Source organism: Tenrec ecaudatus, chromosome 2, assembly GCF_050624435.1.
Source record: "Tenrec ecaudatus isolate mTenEca1 chromosome 2, mTenEca1.hap1, whole genome shotgun sequence".
Lineage (NCBI taxonomy): Eukaryota > Metazoa > Chordata > Mammalia > Afrosoricida > Tenrecidae > Tenrec > Tenrec ecaudatus.
In genome coordinates, this window is record NC_134531.1 from 159401529 (window position 1) to 159421371 (window position 19843).

A 19843-nucleotide genomic window follows, 5' to 3' on the forward strand; every position below is an offset into this window, starting at 1 on the left:
AACAAGTACTGACTGTGTCTGGGATGGCAGGCCACTGGGTTAAATTGCTTTCAGGCATGATCTCATTGAATCCTCCCACCTCATTCTTGACCACAGGACACAGAGGGGGAAACTGAGCTGTACAGCTGGTCAAGCCCAAGGTCAGGTAGGTAGACGTGGTGGAGCTGAGAGGTGGCACCCTCTTCTAACCACAGAGCCCTACAAGACAGTTTCGTTTTCAGTTGAGATTAGGACACCTGCCCCCACCCCTGCCTCATTGCCCAGACCTGACTTCTGCCCTGTCTGGCTCCTGGTGAGGTTTCTGTGCCCTGGCCCCGGTGGGACTTGAACCTGGGGCTCTGTCATGGTACAGGTTCTGGCGCCAGGCTGGGTATCTGGCAGGAGGACTCTCCTTGTGGCTTCACAGAGCTCATTTCCCTGCTCAGATTGGGGACAGCTGGGAGCTTTGTCCAGTGGTCTCTCCCCAGCACCCAGCAGTCTTCTCTGCCCATTCAGACCAGGATACTTTCAGATCAGCAGGGGGCAGAGGTGGGGCAGAGAAATTGCCCTTGGACACATGGGAAACCCAGAGTCAGGGGATTTCCATCCAAGATTTCTTTGCTCCCAATTGGCCACCATCAGCAAGGTCCTCATTGCTAAGCTAAGGGGCTGGGTTGGTTAGGGGTCCCACCTCTGGGTGGCCCAGCCCCAGAGGTTCTTGATGACAGTAATGGGGATAGGATGTGTGAACTTTGAGCAATGCCCAGATTGCAGGATCCTAACAAAACACACATGGGGCTACAGAATTCCTGAGCCTTGCACAGCCTGCCAGGCACTCTGTTGATCCTCAGGCAATACCTCGAGAGTGGACGTACAGGGTGGCCCAGGCTTCCACTGCCCTTTGCATCCAGGCTGTCTGAGTCTTTCCGGGAGGTGATGGGGGCCTGGAGTCATTTAAACAATGAGAGACAAATTGCAGTATAGTAAATGGCATCTTGAAATGTAGGGGAGAGCATGGTAGACAAGGAAAGAAGTTGGGGGGCCATTTATGCACTACTCCCCTCGCTGTTGGCAAGGCTGTTTACTGCACTGCCTCTGGTTCACAGGGCCTGTAGAGTTTTCCTGGACCCTAGGAATAGAAGTCCCTCTGGGCTCAGAGTTCACTGTCAGCATGTCATAATAAGAGCGGGGATACCTCTAGCTAGCTGGACTCCGAGAAGTAGGAAGGCACCTGGTGCTGTAATGCCTACGCTCTCCGCTGCTAACAGGGTGGCCGGCAGTTCGAATCCATCCAGCGACTTCGTGGTTGAAAGGCCTGGTGGTTTGCTTTTGTAACGATTTAACAAATCAAAAAACAAACTCACCCACTCATCGGGATGATGCTGGCTCACGGCCACCCTATAGGTCTGGGTGAAACTGTCTGTGTTTCTGAGATCATGACTCTTGGAGTAGAAAGCCTCATCTTTCTCTCCTGGAGCTGGCTGGTGGTTCTGAACTGCTGACCTTGCTTAGCATGCCATTGCAAAACCAGCACGCCAGGGGTCCTCAAACTTTTTTAAAAGGGTCAGTTCACTGTCCCTCAGACCTGTTAGAGGGCCGGACTATAGTTAAAAAAAACAAACTGTGAACAAATTTCTATGCACATTGCACATATCGTATGTTGAAGTAAAGAAGCAAACGGGGCAAAAAAAAAAAAAAACCACCTGACGGGCCGGATAAATGTCCTCAGCGGGCCACATGGGGCCCACGGGCTGTAGTTTGAGGACACCTGCACTCCACCAGGGCCTAGAAAATCCTGTAGGGGCAGTTCTACTCTGTCATATGAGGTCGCTCTGAATCAAACTCCATTGTTAACCCGACAGCAGAAAAGTAAGTGATTAAGTGAGGGGACTGAAAAGCTGAAGGAGATCCCGAGGCATGAGAGCTTCTTTCTTTTAGTTAGGACAGGAGGAGATTTCGGTGGGAGACTCAACAGATAAAGGGAGGGAGGGAGTCACAGGCAAGACAAGATAGACAGCGAGCCTCCCGTCACAAGGGGTAATCAAGGAACACTTACGATTACAAGTCAAGATGTTGTCGAGATCATTAACGCATGGGCCAAGAAACTTGGAGATGGGCTCTGGTCTGCACAGCCCACAGCTCTCTCTACTTTAAGCTTTGGACCCGTATGACCTGTCTTTGGTACTGGTCAAGCCAGGCCTTTCAGTCCCTAGAGACAGGTTGACTTCTGCTGGCTAGAAATATAGTTTTGGGTATGGCTTCAAATATCTGGACTGTTTGGAGGACTTGGACATTCTTGACTTGAAATGGAATGTTCGGGTAATTTGTTAAATATGTATGGAAAAATGACTATGGCCGGGGTGGCCAGGGGGAACAGAATGGGTGAGGTTCTGGTGGCTGCCCTGGGAAGGCTGTTGGCCTGAGGGCGGGGAGCCAACGAGGGTCTGAGTGATGGCTGTGAGCAGGAGGTGAGCAGTGCTGGGTGGGCTTGGGAAGGTGGGCTGGTGGGCGAGGTCCACAGGGTGGAGGACGGGTTTGAGAGGACGGGCAACAGGGCATCAGGAATGAGCCAGGGGGAGGCTGCAGTGAGTGCGCTGCCGAGGAGCTTGGATTTTTCTCTGTAGTTGGTGGAGGACGGAGGGTTGTGGCCTGTTACTGTGCCTTGTGCCAGGCGCTGTGCCAGGCCCTGTACAGATACCCCATTGAAACCGCACAATACTCTTGCAAAGGGGTTGGTACCACCCCCACCCATTTTCAGTGGGGGCATGGAGGCTCAGAGGTTGAATCACTTACAGAGCTGGATTTGAACCCAGGCTCGCCTGCCCCCGGCCTGGGCTGTTTCTGCTGTCTTGTGCTGCTGCTCTCTGGCCACCTGGCCAAAGATGGGGGCAGGGCTGGCAGGAGTGAGGCCAGCTCGCATGGTGCTTCTCCTGGTCAGCTCTGCTGACTGGCTCAGGCAGTGGCACAGAGAAGAAGGACGCCGTCTGGTTCTACAGCTGCCTTGGTCATCAAAGGTGGCCTGAGGTTTGGGAAAGGAGTTTTAGGAGGCAGTACAGTGTCAAGCCTTGAAGGGCCATTTGTGCAGAGGGCATAGTCCTGCCTTTTGAGCTCTGAAGCTTAAAGGGAAATCAGCTGCCCATGGGTGGAGGTGAGGGCCCCATTGATGAAGATATGCAAAGAGACTGGTGAGTTGACATGGGTGCAGAAGGCATGTCTCAGCAGGGTCAGGCTCAGGGGACCGTTCTCAGTTCCCCTTCCATACTGGGAACCCCGGCATTTGAGTGGCTCAGGCCCTCACCCTGATTTCCTCATAGCCTTTCTGGGATGTCCCTGCCTGCGAGGCGAGGCTTGGGAAATTCCACGGATGCTGGACCCTCCTTGACCTCTGGGTACACTCCGTCTGGCCCTCCTTCGAGGGGCCCCTTGGGGAGACTGGATTGGTGGCCAGAGCCTGGGCTGCTGGGGACGGTTGTTTCATAGAGGAGTTGACCTTCTGCATCCATCCCACTCACTCTATCCTTGACCATGACGAAATCCGGCTGAGTCAGTAGGGGCGAAGGTAGAGGGAGCTGATTGGTATTCCAGTTTGTAAGCGAGGAGGTGGGACCCACCAGCAAAGGTGCTTTCTCCTTCCTGTGGGGCTGGTATGCAGCCCTGTCCCTCAGCATCGATCCGGTGGTGTGGAGTTCGTGGGAGGGATGCACATGGTGGGGCAGACGTTGGCAAAGGCATGGCAGAAGGTTCCCAAGCTCCTCTCTCCGGGGCACTTTGTGCCAGGCTGTCTCCTGGCCCTTTCCTTCTCATTTGCCTGGTTTCCTGAAACAGGTTGGCTTCATCGACTATTTGAATGTGCATCTCCACGGGACATTCACTGAGCACTAGTGCACCCCATCTTTCCTTCCCCTCCCTGCTTCATGACCCCCACAGTTCCCCCCCCACACACACTCAAGCAGGGCGGCCTCTTTTCTACTCCCTGGGGGTCCTCATCTGCCTCCCCAGCTCTACTCCTCTAGAGGGTGCTGCGCTCCATCACCATCCCCAAGACCCTGCCCCTCCAGTGCGCAGTGCCAGGACCACTCCTTTCACACAGCCCCAAAGCTCTTTTCCTTGCACAGGGGGCCTGGCTTTGAACTCCAAGACCTGTCCTCCTCCTGAGCTCTGAGCTCTGGAAGGAGGCTGGTTTGGACTCATGTTGGTCCCTGGGGTTTAGGAGACCATAACGTCCTGAGTTCACATCTAGCTATCACTCTTCTTTAAAAAACAAAACCAAAACAATTTTGCTTTTGTTGTGTTTGCAGAGAATACAAACATAGCATAACCTACCCCAGTTCAGAGGTTTCTACGTGTACAACTCAGTGGCATGAATTCCGTCCTTTGAGTTGTGCAAGCACTCTCACTCTCCTTTTTCTTTTTTTGGTAGTTGGATGATTTTTTTTAACATTTTATTAGGGGCTCATACAACTCTTATCACAATCCACACATATACATACATCAATTATATAAAGCACATCCGTACATTCTTTGCCCTCATCATTTTCAAAGCATTTGCTCTCCACTTCAGCCCTTTGCATCAGGTCCTCTTTTTTTCCCCCTCCCTCCCCGCTCCCCCCTCCCTCATGAGCCCTTGATAATTTATAGATTATTATTTTGTCATATCTTGCCCTATCCGGCATCTCCCTTCACCCCCTTTTTTGTTGTCCATCCCCCAGGGAGGAGGTCACATGTGGATCCTTGTAATCGGTTCCCCCTTTCCAACCCACTCACCCTCTACTCTCCCAGTATTGCTCTTCATACCCCTGGTCCTGAAGGTATCATCCACCCTGGATTCCCTGTGCCTCCAGCTTCACTCTCCTTTTTCAAGCATGCCTCCCCCACTAGTAAACTCCGGGAGGTCCTGTGGTGTCGTCGGTTACACTATGGGCTGCCGCTAACCTTAAGGTCAGCAGTTCAAACCCACCAGCACCTATGTGGGCGAACGCTGAGGATTTCTTCTCCCACACAGATTGACTGCCTTGGAAACCCACAGGGACAGTTCTGCTTTTTCCTACCCGGCGTGCTTCGAGCTGGAATAGACTGGCTGGCAGTGAGTCTGGGTTTGAACGTAAACTCGCCGGGGTGGTGGCGATACTGGCCTCCTCCAGGAGGCCCGACAGGATTTCCTGCTTCTTACGCAACTTTCCTCTCCCCTTTCAGCAACGTTAATGCGCTCAAGTTCCATAGGCTCAGCTTTCTCCCTGTGTCCTCGCTGAGCGAGGTCTGAAGATTGCATTGGACACAGTGGCCTGGTTCGGAGGCCCCGCTGGACTGTCCCAAGGCTGCCCTTATCACCAGGGATCGATATCTCTAGACTCCTGGCAAGCCTCCCTGTGGCCTGGGACAGTGACGGGGAGGGGTGACCTAGGCTAGACTTGGGGCAGTTAACAAGGAGATCTAGGCAGTGCAGAAGTTGGACTTTTAGGCTCTGAAGCCAGCCGATCTGGGTTCAAATCCCTGCCTGGCTACTTCCTACTTAAGGGAATGTGGACATGTGTTTGGTTCCTTCATTGGTGCAAAATGATTGCATATTCTCTCTAGAGCCAAATTAAGTCGCCTGAGGTCTCAACACAGATGATCTGTGGTGCCTCCTCCTTGCTTACTCACACGCTCCAGTGGAGGTATGTGTAATGTACACATATGTATATCTGTGTGTTTTAGCTACGCGTGATGCAACTGCTTTTTAAATGTGATTATGTTATTAGCGGATAAGGAGGGGAACCAGCATCTGCTTGGAGGGAGAGCGACCGACGGGGCTTTCTACTCCTGTGGAGATTGATAGTCTTGGAAACCCACAAGGGCGCTCTGCCCTGTCCCACTGGGTCGCCATGAGCAGGAATGGACTCAGTGGCAGTGAGTTTAGGTTTTTGGTTTAAATTATTAGCAACTGAACACAAAAGTGGTCTATGCTGTGCCAGTTTCGTGACGTGAGAGGGACTGGATTATTAGCACTTTTAGTGGATTTGGGGATAAGATGTTCACTACAAACCCCATGTTCTAGAAAAAGAGTAACTCCACAGATTCTACAACAAAGAAAATGAATTCTGAACTTAGTTGTCTAGCAATCAGTGTAAACTGCTAAACTCCGACAATGGAAAATGGACCATCGTTGTGTTTTTAAAACTTTTTTTTTTAACTTTAAATGGCTCATCTCTCAGTTTGGGTGCCTGCTGTACAGTAAACGCCATAATTCTAAACAATCCAATGAAAACACATCACAAAAGACCTGGCCTGATGAGAAACCAAGTAGGACAACAAATGACTACATTTGATTTTCCCGTCTCTGGCAGGGTATACATTAAACACCTTCCTCTCTGCCCTTTGCTCTTACGCATTCTGCAATGCTTGTGTCGCGCAGTTAAACCACTGGACAGGGTCTACTCCACACGCCGTAAGGATCATGAGTCAAGGCCTGGAGTCGTGGTCTCTGTCATCATGGAGCCTTCTGTTGGGCAGTTGGTAGGCATTAAAATTAGGACCAGCCATGTGTGTGCCATCGGCACCTTCAACTTTGGAAAATATGCATCCTGGTCTAGCTTCTATGGAGCCATCCATTCCTACCCGGGGCAGATTTGTCTTTCCTGAATCTGTAATCTTAGTTTTCATGGAAGAATAGACAATGTTGCTCACTTCTCCATAATGGTGTGCGTTTATGTTATCAGGACGAGCCTGCTGGAAGCCTTCCTCCATTTACTAGGTAGATCCAAATTGTTTTAGAAGGAAAATCTATTTGAAAGGACTTCATACACATCTATCCTCCTGCGAGATCTCAGTGTGCCAGTGATGGTGTAGGATGTGGTTATGAAGAATTGATCCCCGGCACTCAGTGATACTTCGGGAGCATCCCCGGAGTGTACGTGTTTCTTTCTAATGAGTCTGTGATGGAGAACTGCGTGATCATCAGGACGTGGCGGGTTTGCTCTGTTGTGTTTTCAAAACCTTCTCTCCCGTGGTCCGAATGCTCTGTGTATGACTGGTCCAGATCTTTGCATGGCTTTAAGGTTACTTCTGAAAAATCCCACTCATCCGATGAAGACTCTGCGACACATTTGCTCCACAGAGCCAACATCAGTCCATACTCCAGTGTCTGCATCTTGTTGGCGACGTTTTCCGCTTCCCCTTTGTTAGCTGCTTTTTGTGTCTGGTCTCCAGCAGTCTTTTCCAGGCCATCTAGAATCTTAAGTGTACGGTTGCAGGATTGCATGCATTGCTACCACATGCTCTTGGCAGTGTACTAGACATTTTAATACTCAGGCATTGCCTAAATTGGTTTCAAGAACTGCTTGTTGGACAGTAGAGGTGGCAAGAAGAGGTGTAGAGTAACTGAACAGGAGGGAAAACGCCAGCTGCTTGTTGACAATGATGCCCTACATCAGTGACTGGATAGCACGTGGTGGGTCACAAGGCATATTCACCTCGTTATGAAACTTTCTCTTGCGTGCCTTTACAATGCACGGACATATTGCCAGTGTTGTCACAGGACTGGTCTCTGCACGTAGACAAATACAATTTTCATATAGATGTGAAGTACCTGATTTGCAGTTTCTTTACCCGGGTGACTTGTGAAGCAGGTAAATGTGATAAACTGCTTGGCAGAGATGCCTATCTTAATGCGATACTTAGCTGATCGGCTTGAGGAAGATCAGGAGTGGAATCTACAGGCAGATGGAAATATCAGGCTCTGCTCCTTTCCCTGAAAGTGGTTTGATTGAGCTTTATCCCTGACTAAGTTTATTGGCTGTCACACTCTGTTTTCAGACATAGAGGATCAGTAGTCTATCCCTGTCTTCCCGTATTTTGTGATAAGACCTGGTAAAAACGGGTCCAACTAAGCAACAAGTTAACCTAACACCCCCTCCTCTCCGCTACCAATTCCCACGTTATGGAAACCCACACACATCTTTGCTTCCTCTAAAAGAAACTTCCCGTTTAGGGATTGTTATCAAGACAGCAATGGGTTGTGAAACACTCTTCATTAATTTGTGTACCCGTGCACGGATAAAGCCAGAACATTGTCTTCTGCTTACATATGACAATATGCACACTCTACTTATCCAATGTGTTGCTATTTATCAGTCGTTATCGCACCAGTTGCTAAATCCATCCATAGCAAGTTGACAACTAAACGATTTAGGACTAAGTTGTTTGCCCCAAAACAAGATGCAGAACCAACTGATGGAGAAGGTAGGGGCCCCTCCCGCTTATGATGCTCACTGTAAGCTTGCATCCTGGAGACTTACTCAGACCACAGAACCTTGTTAGGGCTTCTGCAGAAATTCTCGACAGAGGTTCCAGCGGCCCAGTGTGAGCAGGACAATCACCTGACCCTCCTGTGAGCCAGTACTTTTCATCATTACAAGAGCAGCTCATTCCTTAAAGCAGGGCCCGCGTGTCTGGGATAATTTGAGTTCTCAGTCATTTCACGGCCTACCCCAGTCTTGATGTTCACACCACACGAGGTGGTTCGGAGTCGCCACGAGAGGTTCACAGGTCCTTTTGTCCTGGCCTTCTGCGTGTTCTTGTGCTTCCGCTCCACTTGGCAGTCACTGTGTCATCTTACCCGGACATAAAGTTATGTCACTTCGTAAAATGTTTGGTTCCACTACAGCAAGGAAATTGGGGTCATTGAAAATGAATAAAATTTACCCTCCCAGGGGGATGAACAGCAGAAAAGTGGGTGAAGGGAGGCATCGGTCAGTGTAAGACATGAAAAAAAAAAAAGTATGAATTATCAAGGATTCATGAGGGAGGAGGGATGGGTGGGAAATGAGCTGATACCAAGGGCTCAGGTAGAAAGAAAATGTTTTGGAAATGATGATGGCAACATGTGTACAAATGTGCTTGACACGATGGATGGATGGATTATGATAAGAGCTGTATAAGCCCCCAATAAACTAGAATAAAATTTATTAAGCATGTAGAAATATGAAATAAAATGTGTATCCGAATATGGACATTAACACGAACATTTATTTATATTTGAAAACTAGTAAATTTACCAAAGGGATGTGGAACATGCAGCCGTGTACACTCAAAACCACACTGAGTAGGCCCAGCCATCTGGTCCATGCCGACTCACGGCAACCCGCTCGGACAGGGTGGAACGGCCCCTGAACTCTCGCCAGAGTAGAAAGCCCCTTCTTCGTCCCTCAGGGCGGCTGGTGGCTTAGAACTGCTGACCTTGCAGCTAGCGGCCCAACGCACAGTTAGGGCTCCACCAGGGCTCCCTATGCAGGTGTGCGGTAGCGAGAACAAACCGTGTGTTTACGAGGCAGGTGGAAATCATTTCATTTGCTTGACATAGGATGTGCCTTGGCCGGCCATTCTCAGATCTCCACTAGTGGGCTCCACCCCGCCGTGGCCCCCTCCCCCATCTTGAAAGAATACTGGAAATTTGTACCCTCGCTTTCCGCCCTTTGATGCCATGTCATCACAGTTGGTTACGGGACTGTCCCTACGGGCAGGGCGCAGACACAAGGGTGCGCTCTCCACTGGGTGCAGTGACCCGTGGGTCACGTGCTGAGAGGCTGCTGGGGTGGTCAGGAGAGAGAACTTGAGCTGTACCTGATCGGTCTGAACATGAAAACTGCCCTCGGCCTTGTGTGCAGAATTGGGAAAACGGCAGCGGTTTCCTTTTGGGCGTCAGTTCCCTCCCAGTGTGGTGTCCCCTTTCATGTGTCCCGTTCTCCGTGGCATCGCCAGTTCTTTGCTTCGTTCGGACTGCTGGTGCCCCTGCGTGCTTGTGGCCCTGCGCTCATGATGACCTTGCTGCCTGGGTCTCCGGGCCTGCCCGTCTCGCTGGGAAGCTGCTGCCCCCAGAGCTCGCAGGCTTCTGGTTGGGGGTGCTGCCACGGCTCTTCTCGAAGGGGCTCTCTTGAGGACCACCTGGCTGCTAACCCAGCGTTTGGAATTCCTGAAAGATCGCAGCCTGGAAGACCCTGTGTGCCGCCCCCGTGCTTGCCCTCACAGGGCTGCTGGCAGCACCCACCACAACCAAAAGGCGCTCGTTCACAGCAGCCATAAGAAATTGGTACTGCGATTCCCCTGCCTCTTTTGGGGAAAAAACATTTTTTTGTATTGTAGCAAAATACAAGACCTTTGCTGTTTTGACCATTTTGATGTGTGTAATACAGTGACATTAATTTCACTCCCCATGCTGTGCGGTCATAGCCATTCCCAATTTTAAATATTGTCCTTCGTGGAGACTCAAACTCAAGGGGCCTGGAGCTTAGTGGGGTACGCCTTGGGCTGTGAACCCAAGGTCAGCAGTTCAGAACCACCAGCTGCTCCCCAGGAGGTGAGGCTTTCTATTATAAAGGAGTTACCGGTCTTGGAAACCCACAGGACCTTTCTACTTTGCCCTGCAAGGTCGCGATGAGTCTGAATTGACTCATTGGCAGTGAGTTTGGCTTTAGTGTGATCAGTCGATCTTAGTCCTTTAGCAGTGATTCCCGGCTCCCCCGCTGGCCCTGGGAAACGTTGGTCTCTCTCCATTTTCCTGTTGTGGCTATTCCAGGTAAGGGATTAGCCGTGTTTGCCTTTTTGTGTTTGCATGCGGCATCTTGCCTTCAGGGTCCATCTGTGTGGCGGTGGTTGTCAGACTTCATTTCTCTCCGTGGCGGAATAAGAGTGTATTGTATGGATTTACCACATTTTCCATTTAGCAGCCCAGGGCGCAAGGTTGCCTGTGCCCCATTTGCCTATCTGTTTGTGTGCCGTGGGCAGAGGGCTTGGTGCACCTTGTAGCACTGTGACCGATGCTGCAGTGGACAGGCCACCTGTAGCTGTCTCTAACAGTGACTGTAGCAGGGACACACAGGCATCTGTCTGCCCGAGCCCCTGCTTCCAAGTAGCTCAGCTGTAGACCTAGGCGTGGAATCGCTGGCCGAATGCTAATTCTGTTTAGCTTTTGGGGAGCTGCCGCCCCATTTTACATTCGCACCGGTGGTATCCGAGAGTCCTGATGTTTCCACTTCCATAAGAGCTATCTTGCGTTTTGCTGTTAACAGCCAGGCTGTGTGAGGGTGACAGCTGGGATCTCGCTGTGGGCTTGGTTTTGCATTGCTCTCCTGACTAATGGCCAGGAGGGAGAGTCTTCTCCTGGGCTTATCGGCACTTTCGATATCTTCTTCAGAGAAATGCTCTTCAAATCCTTTGTCCGTGTTTGATTGGGTGTTTGTGGTTGGGCCGTAGGGCCTCTTCATAGATCCTGAGAGCGAACCCATTTCCGATGCATGGTTCCCTTCTAGCTGATGTGGCAGACAAGGCTAAGAGGAGGCGGGGTGTCAAGATCAGAGTCTGCTGATTTCTGAGGGACTGCTCTGGCTGGAGGGCCCTGGCAGATCTGATGGGTGCCAGCCTCAGGGGAGACCAAATGCTACCCAGTATCATGAGGAAACATTAACAAGCAGAGCTACCCAAACGGAAGGCTGTTCCTGGAGGAATGGGGCGCCCCATTTCTAGATCCCTGGAGCAGAGTGAGATGCTGTGGGGGTTCTGGCCAAGTCCTGGCTTGAGGGATTCGTCTCTCTGGGGCAGAGCCGGCTCGCTCTCCTCACCCCCTGTTGGCCGAGGGCTGGCCTGTCTGGGCAGGTCTCTGCGGTAGTGGTAGGTGGTGGTAGGCGGAGGGAGTTTGCTGTAGTCCTCACACAATGGCAGCCGCTCGGGACGCTGCTAGCCCTGCACATGGCGACCTGCCCAGACAGAGGCCAGGGGAAGAGAAACACATGTCATCACCTCTGGGCCCTTCTCCGAGGTGCGCCCTCCCTCTCCTTAGACTTGGGTAGCTCCTGATCATGCTTTTACAGGAGTCTGAGCATCGCCTGCAGAGCCCTAGTGGTGCAGCGGTTACACTTACCACAAGGTCGGCACTTCAAAACCACCAGCTCCTCCTGGGGAGAAAGATGAGGCTTTCTACTTCCGTAAAGAGTTATGGTTTTGGAAACCTACAAGGGTAGTTCTATCCTACCTGAGGGGTCACCAGAGTCAGAATAGACGTGAGTTGGAAGCACTACCAAAGGCAAGGCTTGTGATTCCCATGCAGAGTCGCAGTCTCAGAAACCCACAGGGGCAGTTCTACCTGTTCTGTTGGGTCACTCTGAGTCGGGTGGACTTGATGGCAGGCAGCGCGTGTGGTTTTGTGTAAGCATCACCTACTCAGGGAGCCCGCCCTCAGCCACCTGCAGGTTACACCCGAGACTCCCAAAACTGACCTCTGGACGTTAGCGCCACCTGGGAGCTTGGTAGATAGATAGGAAGTTACCCTGCCCCACCGCAGACCTGCTAAATCAGAAACTGGAGGTGGAGTAGGGCCGGGGTCGTTTGCCCTAACAAGTCTTATAGGGGATTCTGGTGCACATCAAGTGGGGAACCACTGGGGCAGGTCAGATGCAACCCGCCACCCACCAAACATTGATACCTCTCTCCTGCTATCAGCTTATTTAGATCACCAGCCAAGGGCAGAGTACCCAGTCAAAATAAGCATGGTCTTACTTGTGCTTACTAATCTATAGTGAATAGCGTCACGTGTTTTTCACCACATTGTGAAGCTATTCAGATCAGTAAGTATGCAGAGATTTTAATTTGAAAGAGGCTCCGCTTCTGTGGGAAGGACTGTGGTTTTGGAGGAGAGAGATGCAGCCAGCCGTAGAAGCAGAATCTTGGAGGTGATGAGCCAATGCGAGATTGTTCACTTCAGAAGAATGAGTGAACGGAAGCTCCTGCCCACCGTGCTTTGGGAGTAGTCTGTCAGCGCTCACGGCGAGCGTTGGGGTCCAGAGCAAAGCCCAGGGTCTCCACCCTGCCCTCCAGAGGGGCTGTCTTGTGGCAGCTCGTGTCCCTCGGCCTTGGAAATGGGTCACACCATGTCCAACAGGACTGAAGGGAGCGGTGCTGGGCCACTGGAGGAAGGACGACAGGAGTGTGGGGGGACCGGAAGGGTGGGGAGGTTTGAGGGAGGCGGGGAGGGGGCACTTAGGGCACTTTTGGTGGCAGGCTGGCTCTGGCTGAGGTTAGGCTGCCAGAGTACTGCTCCAGGCTGCGTGAGTCCCAGAAGGCGGAGCCTGGCCAGTGCAGGGGGTCCAGGCACCTCCGTCATTTCCATCATACTAATGATTGTAATCGATGCTGACCTTGATTCTCGAGTTGACACATACCTGCTAGCTGCTTTCCCCAGGACAACTCTATGAGGTACAGCCCTGCTGTCCCCACTTTATTATCGATGGGAGTTCTGAGGTCGCACAGCTAAGAGCTAGGTAGGACCCTATGGGAAAGATGGTTGAGAGCGCTCTCTCATGGGAAGAGGGGTCAGTGGGAGATTGCTGGGGAGTGTTTGTGCAGCCAGCACAGTGTAGATTGGTTCTTGAGAAGTGCATTAAAAAAAAAAAAGGAAGAAAAGTAAATGACATTTCATCAAATGAGTGGATCGGGCTGTGGAGGAGAGCTGATGGAGATGGTCTGGGGCCACAACTGTACCTGCCACTATTCTTCCTGTCTCATAGATTGGCCACCTGAGGCTCAGACTCCAAGTTCAAGTTCAAGGTCTCCTGGCCAGGAGGAGAGAGTAAACAGTAGGTCTCCTCTGGCAGGAGGGAGTGGGGGTGTGTGTCAAGATCAGAGCCCACCAGCCACCTCGCTGTGGGGTTCCAGCCTCGGTGTCCCTAAGAACTTCTCAGGAGCCTACGGGCTCCCCCAACCCAGGCTAGGAGCTCCCTCATTTCATAGTTGGGGAGCTGAGGCCCAGAGAGGGGCAGGGAGGGGTGCACCCATGACCACACAGAGTGTCCCAGTTGGGACCACGACCCAGAGCTGCCTCTGCATCCTGCGGGGAAGAATGTCACCCCCCACCCCCGGCATCTTCACCAGCTGGGTAGCTGCAGCCCTCCGGGTGGCCCAGAGCAATGCTGGGGGCAGAGATGGGTGTGCCCTGGGGAGAGCGCTGCCAAGGAGGGTGGGGCAGCTTCCAAGAGGAAGAACACAAGAAGCCCAAACCCCAGACGGAAGCCAAATGCATTTTCTCAGTCTTGAGAGGATATTTGGAACAATGGAGGTGGGATGGGAAGTGGACTATAAAAAGGGCCTCTTGATATCCTTTAAAACAAAAAAGCTCTGTAAGTGTGACTTTTGTTTCTCTGAAGGATGTTTGTGTAACTCCTGGAGGCCAGAGCTTTCCGTGGTCCCAGAGTTTTCCTGAGAGGTGTCAGGGGCTTTGTAAAAATAGACCCAGTTGGGGCTTTGGAGCTGGGAAGAAATTAGTTGAGCTCAGTTTCTCCCTTTGCACTGTTGGGGAAGCTGAGGCTAAGGGTGGGAAAGGGCCCCCCTGAGGTAGCAGCAGAGCACCGAGGGTCACAGCCTAGTCTTCGGTGCTCTTTCAGGGCTGTTCTTCCCCACCTATCACTTTGGTCTGCCCAAGTCATTGACTGCTGTGGAAGGGAGCTGGGAGCTGGGCAGGGGCGGTGGGGCCCCAGTGGCAGAGCCTCTGAGCTGCTGGGCTTGGTGTGTGTGTGTGTGGGGAGGGTGAGGGTGGAGAAGGCTGAGCTATGTGCTTGGCCATGCGGGGCCCAGCTGTGCACCGTCTGCCTAGCTGCCGGGAGCTGTGAGTCACCCCCAGTGGGCGCAGAGGCTCAGCCAGGATGTGCTGTGATTCATCCCTAATGGATGACGAGGCCTGAGCCCTGCTCAGAGGTGCCAGGCAGGCTCTGGCACTGTGCCCCTGGCCAGACCTCTGGCACCTATCTTTCTGAGGGCTGTGCCGTCCGGCCGGCTCAAAAAGACCAGTCAAGCTCATCGCTTTTTCTACCGACACATGGCAGGCAGCAGACATGACCAGGGCCGCCCCGGCCCCCAGCGTCCACTGATGTAAATGGGGCTGGGATGTGTGCAGAGTCATCCTCTCCAGCTTCTTGTCTCTCTGCACTTGGCAGAGCGGGGTCCCCCAGTCTGCCCTGGCCCGCAGGCCCACAGCCCGCAGATAAGGCAGTATTCCTTTTAACTTGCTGGTGACCTCTCACCACTGCTTATGGCAATGGCTGTGGTTAACAGAAGCAGCCCCATGGTACCCCCTTCAAGTGGCACCCAGGGAACATGACAGACCTACCGTACCTTAGATAAGCCTCTGACCATGAGGTGTGCCCTGGCGAGTGCACTACCGTTGCTGTGGCTTGGGCTTGGAGTTTGCAGAGATGAGGGGCCCAGGGAACCTGGGCAGTTGCTTTCTCCTGCATCTCCGCTCTGCCTCCTCTCCCGGCTCCAGCCATTGGATGGGGCCCGAGCCTGAGATCCGGTGCAGATATGGGGCTTCAGATAGCTCGTGGGGAAATGGAACGCAAAGATAACGGAATTGCCCCCTTGGACTTTTTGAAGTCCTCCTGTATTGCTGAGAGCCAGCACAGTTCAAGTCCAGAGTAGCCAGAGTAGCCTAGTGGCAGTGTGACCTCAAGCTTCTGTTCAGCCTGTGGAGGCTGACCACTGGTCCCAGCCAGCTCTCTGTGCCTCTGTTTCCCTCCTGTAAGACGAGGGTAGTAACAGGAGTACCGCGTTAGCAGGGTGTCACTCTTAGGGAAGGTGCCCTGCGAAGTGGTTATGTGCTGTCCTGCTAGCTCTGAGGCCAGTGGTTCGAGACCGCCGGCCAGCCAGTCCATGGGCGCAAAGACAGGGCTTTCTACTTCTGTAAAGAGGGCAGTTCTACTCCGTGTTGCCCGGTCATCGGGAGTCGCATCGCCTTGTTGAGTTTTTGTCACAGAGAGGAGCCCTGGAGGCACTGTAGGTGACATGCTGGACTGCTGACCACAAGGCCACTTGCCAGAAAACCGAGGCTTTCCGCCCTGTCAAGATCGACCGCCTCGGAACGCCCCGGGCTGCTCCGCTCTGCCCCACAGGGCCGGCACACGTCAGGATCACAGGGCGCACCGCAGGGCGTGTGGGCCATGCTCCTGGAAGGCCTTGACGCAGTGCTCACCAAGGAACCGCTAGTTCAACGTTTCCTATACTGATGAGTCCCGACTCTGCCGCTCATCTGCTGTGTGTTCCTGGTAGGGCTTTATCTTGGGATCTCCCTCGCCTCCCCACTCGACAAGGGCAGGCTGGAGGGCTGGGCAGGGGAGGAGGGCGTCCTCCCTGGTCCCCCATGTACAGCTTTGTCCTGAGGCTGGGTTGTGCAAACAGCAGGCCTGGCCAGGCAGGACAATTCTCAGCCTCCTTGTGCGGTCTATTGTCTCCTCTCCCTTCCCGGGGGTGGAGCCACCCGTGGCATTAGCTGACCCTCTCTGCAAGCTGCAGGGGTGAAATTGGACCTGAGCTCTTCTGCCATCTGATTGACTTGGTCTCAAATTGCTTGGGTGGGCAACCCTGCCTCCCATCTCCAGGGCATTGGCCTTTGTGGCTTCTGCTGGGCCTAGATAGGGTCAGTCTCCTTCTGGGGGCAAAGGTGGGTCTCCCAGGTGGCTAGAGCCCGGTAGTTCTAGTGGGCACGCCCCACCCTTATGCAGGAGTTCTCCCTCCCCACCTCCCTTGGGAAGCCTTCCCTGGTAGCTGGGGACCCAGTGTGTTCTCTGTCACTCAGAGGTCACGAACTGGCAGGCCACATCCAGCCCACAGGCAGAGTGGCCTTGGCCCACACCAGTCATTGAGCTAATGGCCTTGCCAGTAGAAGATTTTACATAAAAATCTGACTTTCTGGCTTCTCTTCAAAAAGTGGAAGATTGGGAACCCCCCCTCAGCCTACGTTCCCCAGTGGCCACTGCTGTCCCCTTGGCATGGAGCACACATGCCCAGCCACCTCCTGCTGCATCCTCCAAGGGCTCGGTGCACGTGGGAGGCGAGGGCCAGGGGACCACATTTTACTGTGACTCTCATGGCAGCATGTGCGGCTGTGTACACAGCAGGGGCATAATGAGCACTCCCTGGGTGGGTGTAGGCATGGCTTTGGCAAGTCCCTGCCTGCTGTGACAGTTCTATTTCATAGGGGCTTCTGGGTAGGTCTGCCCTGTGGTTCCTCCTTCCAGATAAGCTGCAGCTGCTTAGCCACGAACCCGGGGGGGCTTTTTTTTTATTGTTTTATTAGGGGCTCATACAACTCATCACAATCCATATATACATCAATTGTGTAAAGCACTTTTGTACATTCATTGCCCTCATCATTCTCAAAACATTTGCACTCCACTTAAGCCCCTGGCATCAGGTCCTCATTTTTTCCCCTCCCTCCCCGCTTCCCTCTCCCTCATGAGCCCTTGATAATTTATAAATTATTATTTTGTTATATTTTGCCCTATCCGGCGTCTCTCTTCACCCACTTTTCTATTGTCTGTCCCCAGGGAGGAGGTCACATGTAGGTCCTTGTAATCGGCTCCCCCTTTCCAACCCACTCACCCTCTACTCTCCCAGTATCGCCCCTCACACCCCTGGTCCTAAAGGAATCATCCGCCCACGATTCCCTGTGTTTCTGGTTCCTATCTGCACCAGTGTACATCCTCTTGTCTAGCTGGGCTTGCAAGGTAGAATTGGAATCATGACAGTGGGGGGAGGAGGAAGCATTTAGGAACTAGAGGAAAGTTGTATTTTTCATCATTGCTACATCACACCCTGTCTAGCTCATCTCCTCCCCGAGACCCTTCTGTAAGGGGATGTCCAGTGGCCTACAAATGGGCTTTGGGTCTTCACTCCGTACTCCCCCACCTCATTCACTATGGTAAGATTTATTGTTCTGATGATTCCTAATACCTCATCCCTTCAACACCTCGTGATTGCACAGGTTGGTGTGCTTCTTCCATGTGGGCTTTGTTGCTTCTGAGCTAGATGGCTGCTTGTTTACTTTCAAGCCTTTAAGCTATATCTTTTGATAGCTGGGCACCATCAGCTTTCTTCACGACATTTGCTTATTCACCCGCTTTGTCTTCAGTGGTTGTGTTGGGAAGCTGAGCATCATAGAATGCCAATTTAATAGAAGAAAGTGTTCTTGCATTGAGGGAGTACTTGAATGGAAGCCCAATGTTCTTCTGCTACCTTCATACTAAACCTATAAATGTATGCACATAGATCTATTTCCCCAACCTCATATATAAATATATTTGCATATATACATGTCTTTATCTAGACCTTTATAGATGCCCTTTGCCTCCTAGCCCTTTCCTCTATTTCCCCTGACTTCCCTCCTGTCCACTATCATGCTCAGTCCCCACCAGGGTTTCAGCAATTCCTCTTTGTTACATTACCCTTGACCATCTCCTACCAGACCTCCCACACCCTCCTCACCACCGATTTGGATCACTTGTTGTTCCCCTCAGGGAGCTTCTTAAGCTGCCCCTAAACAGTGGCTGAAAGGCTGCCTCCAGCCTGAGACCCCTGAAGGAGAGAGAGAGGATGCTTTGCTTAGGTCGCCCCCGCCCCCCCGCATGGCAGGGGCCCCAGCAGCTCAGAGGGCTGCAGGCAGAGAGGCGAGCTGCAGCTCTGGGCCTCCCCTCCTTTGGGCGGTGAGAGCCTCCTGCTGAGAGCTGGTGCAGAGTCTGAGGAAGCTGGCAACAAATGCAGACCTACCGCACACCCAGAAAGTCAAGTGTCGGTTGGGAGCGAGGGTCTCTGGGAGGAACTTGTGCTGAGCGACATCCTCATGCCCGCTTCTTCTCTGGGCCTCTCTTTCTCCCCAGGGACTCTTATCACACCGGGCTTTGTCAGGCTGCAGTGGCTCCCAGTGCCCCGGGAGCCACTGTGGGAGAGGTTGGCAGGGAGGGGTCTGGCCCGGCCCTGCCCACAGTGCCACAGGCCAAGTGCCACAGGCTGAATAGACCCTTCACAGATGGGTAAATGGAGGCATGTAGCAAGGAAGGGACTTTTCTCCCAGTGTCAGGGTCTCCTGACTGGCAGGTCAGGCCACGCTCTTGTGGCCCTACCTCCTTCTGGATGGTAGGTGCCTGCCGGCTGTCCCTCTGAATTATGTGTAAGGCCTGGAGGCAAGGCCCTGGAAGCACGAAACCGTTGGCATGCAGATCACCCCTCCGGCACCCTCATGCCTTATCTCTTCTCCCATAAGCTGCTTCGGAGGGGCCCACTGCCCCGTGCCATTTCCGCCTGGCACCGGCCTTCATGTGCTTGAGTCCGAGAACAAAGCCTTCTTCTTCTGATCCTCTCGTTGACAACAGGAAAAGGCCGGCGTGGCACCCGGCCTCCTCCTCTGCCCTTGGGAGGGGAGTGTGGGCTGCCCTTTGCCAGACCCTGGCAGCACTGTGGGTCAGGGAGGGAGGGCAGCGGCCGCCAAGCCACGTCCCCTCGCCCAGTGCTCGGCCCTGGACGGTTTCCTCCCTCAGGAGCCAAAAGGCATGTGACAGGGACAAATGTCTATTGGTAAACCCCAACCCAACCCAAAGTCCTGCATTCAGTTGATTGTGCCTCATAGTTGCCCTGAGCAGAGCTGTCCTTTCCGGTTTCTGAGGCTGTCGATCTTCATGGAGGCAGGCAGTTCCCATCTTTGCCCCCTGGAACTGCTGGGGGCTCCTCCCACTGGCCCTCGCAGCCAACAATTGTCCCAGGACATAATCCTGCAGGCTTCAATCAGCCTCACTGGGTATCAGCCCCAGGTAACCCTTGGGGCCCACAGAAGCCAAACACTTCAGACTGAGAGAGGGTACAGGCCCTCACTCAGCAGCTCTCCTTTGTTTCAGGGTGAGCCCAGGAGGCACTATCAGGTAAGCATGGGGCCTCTAACCTGAAAGATGGTAGTCCAAACCCCCCCAGGCGCTGCATGGGAGAGAGAGGAGACTGCCTGCCCCTGTGAGGATCTACAGCCTCCAACCCTGTCTCAGGCCACCGTGAGTCAGAATCTGTGGCAGTAGGTTTGGGACCC

At 52.9% G+C, this 19843-nt stretch overlaps 1 protein-coding gene across 5 annotated transcripts in view; it reads left to right on the forward strand.

Annotated features, from left to right (window-relative positions):
• Positions 1-19843, forward strand: part of NDST1 (N-deacetylase and N-sulfotransferase 1) — a 70739-nt gene that overhangs the window by 1678 nt on the left and 49218 nt on the right. The window contains exon 2 of one of the 5 annotated variants that reach the window (XM_075541811.1): positions 97-145. The exons of the other annotated variants lie outside the window; for them this stretch is intronic. The gene's annotated coding sequence lies outside the window, so the exon portion shown is untranslated. The remainder of the gene's footprint in view (positions 1-96; positions 146-19843) is intronic. 5 annotated transcript variants of the gene reach the window in all.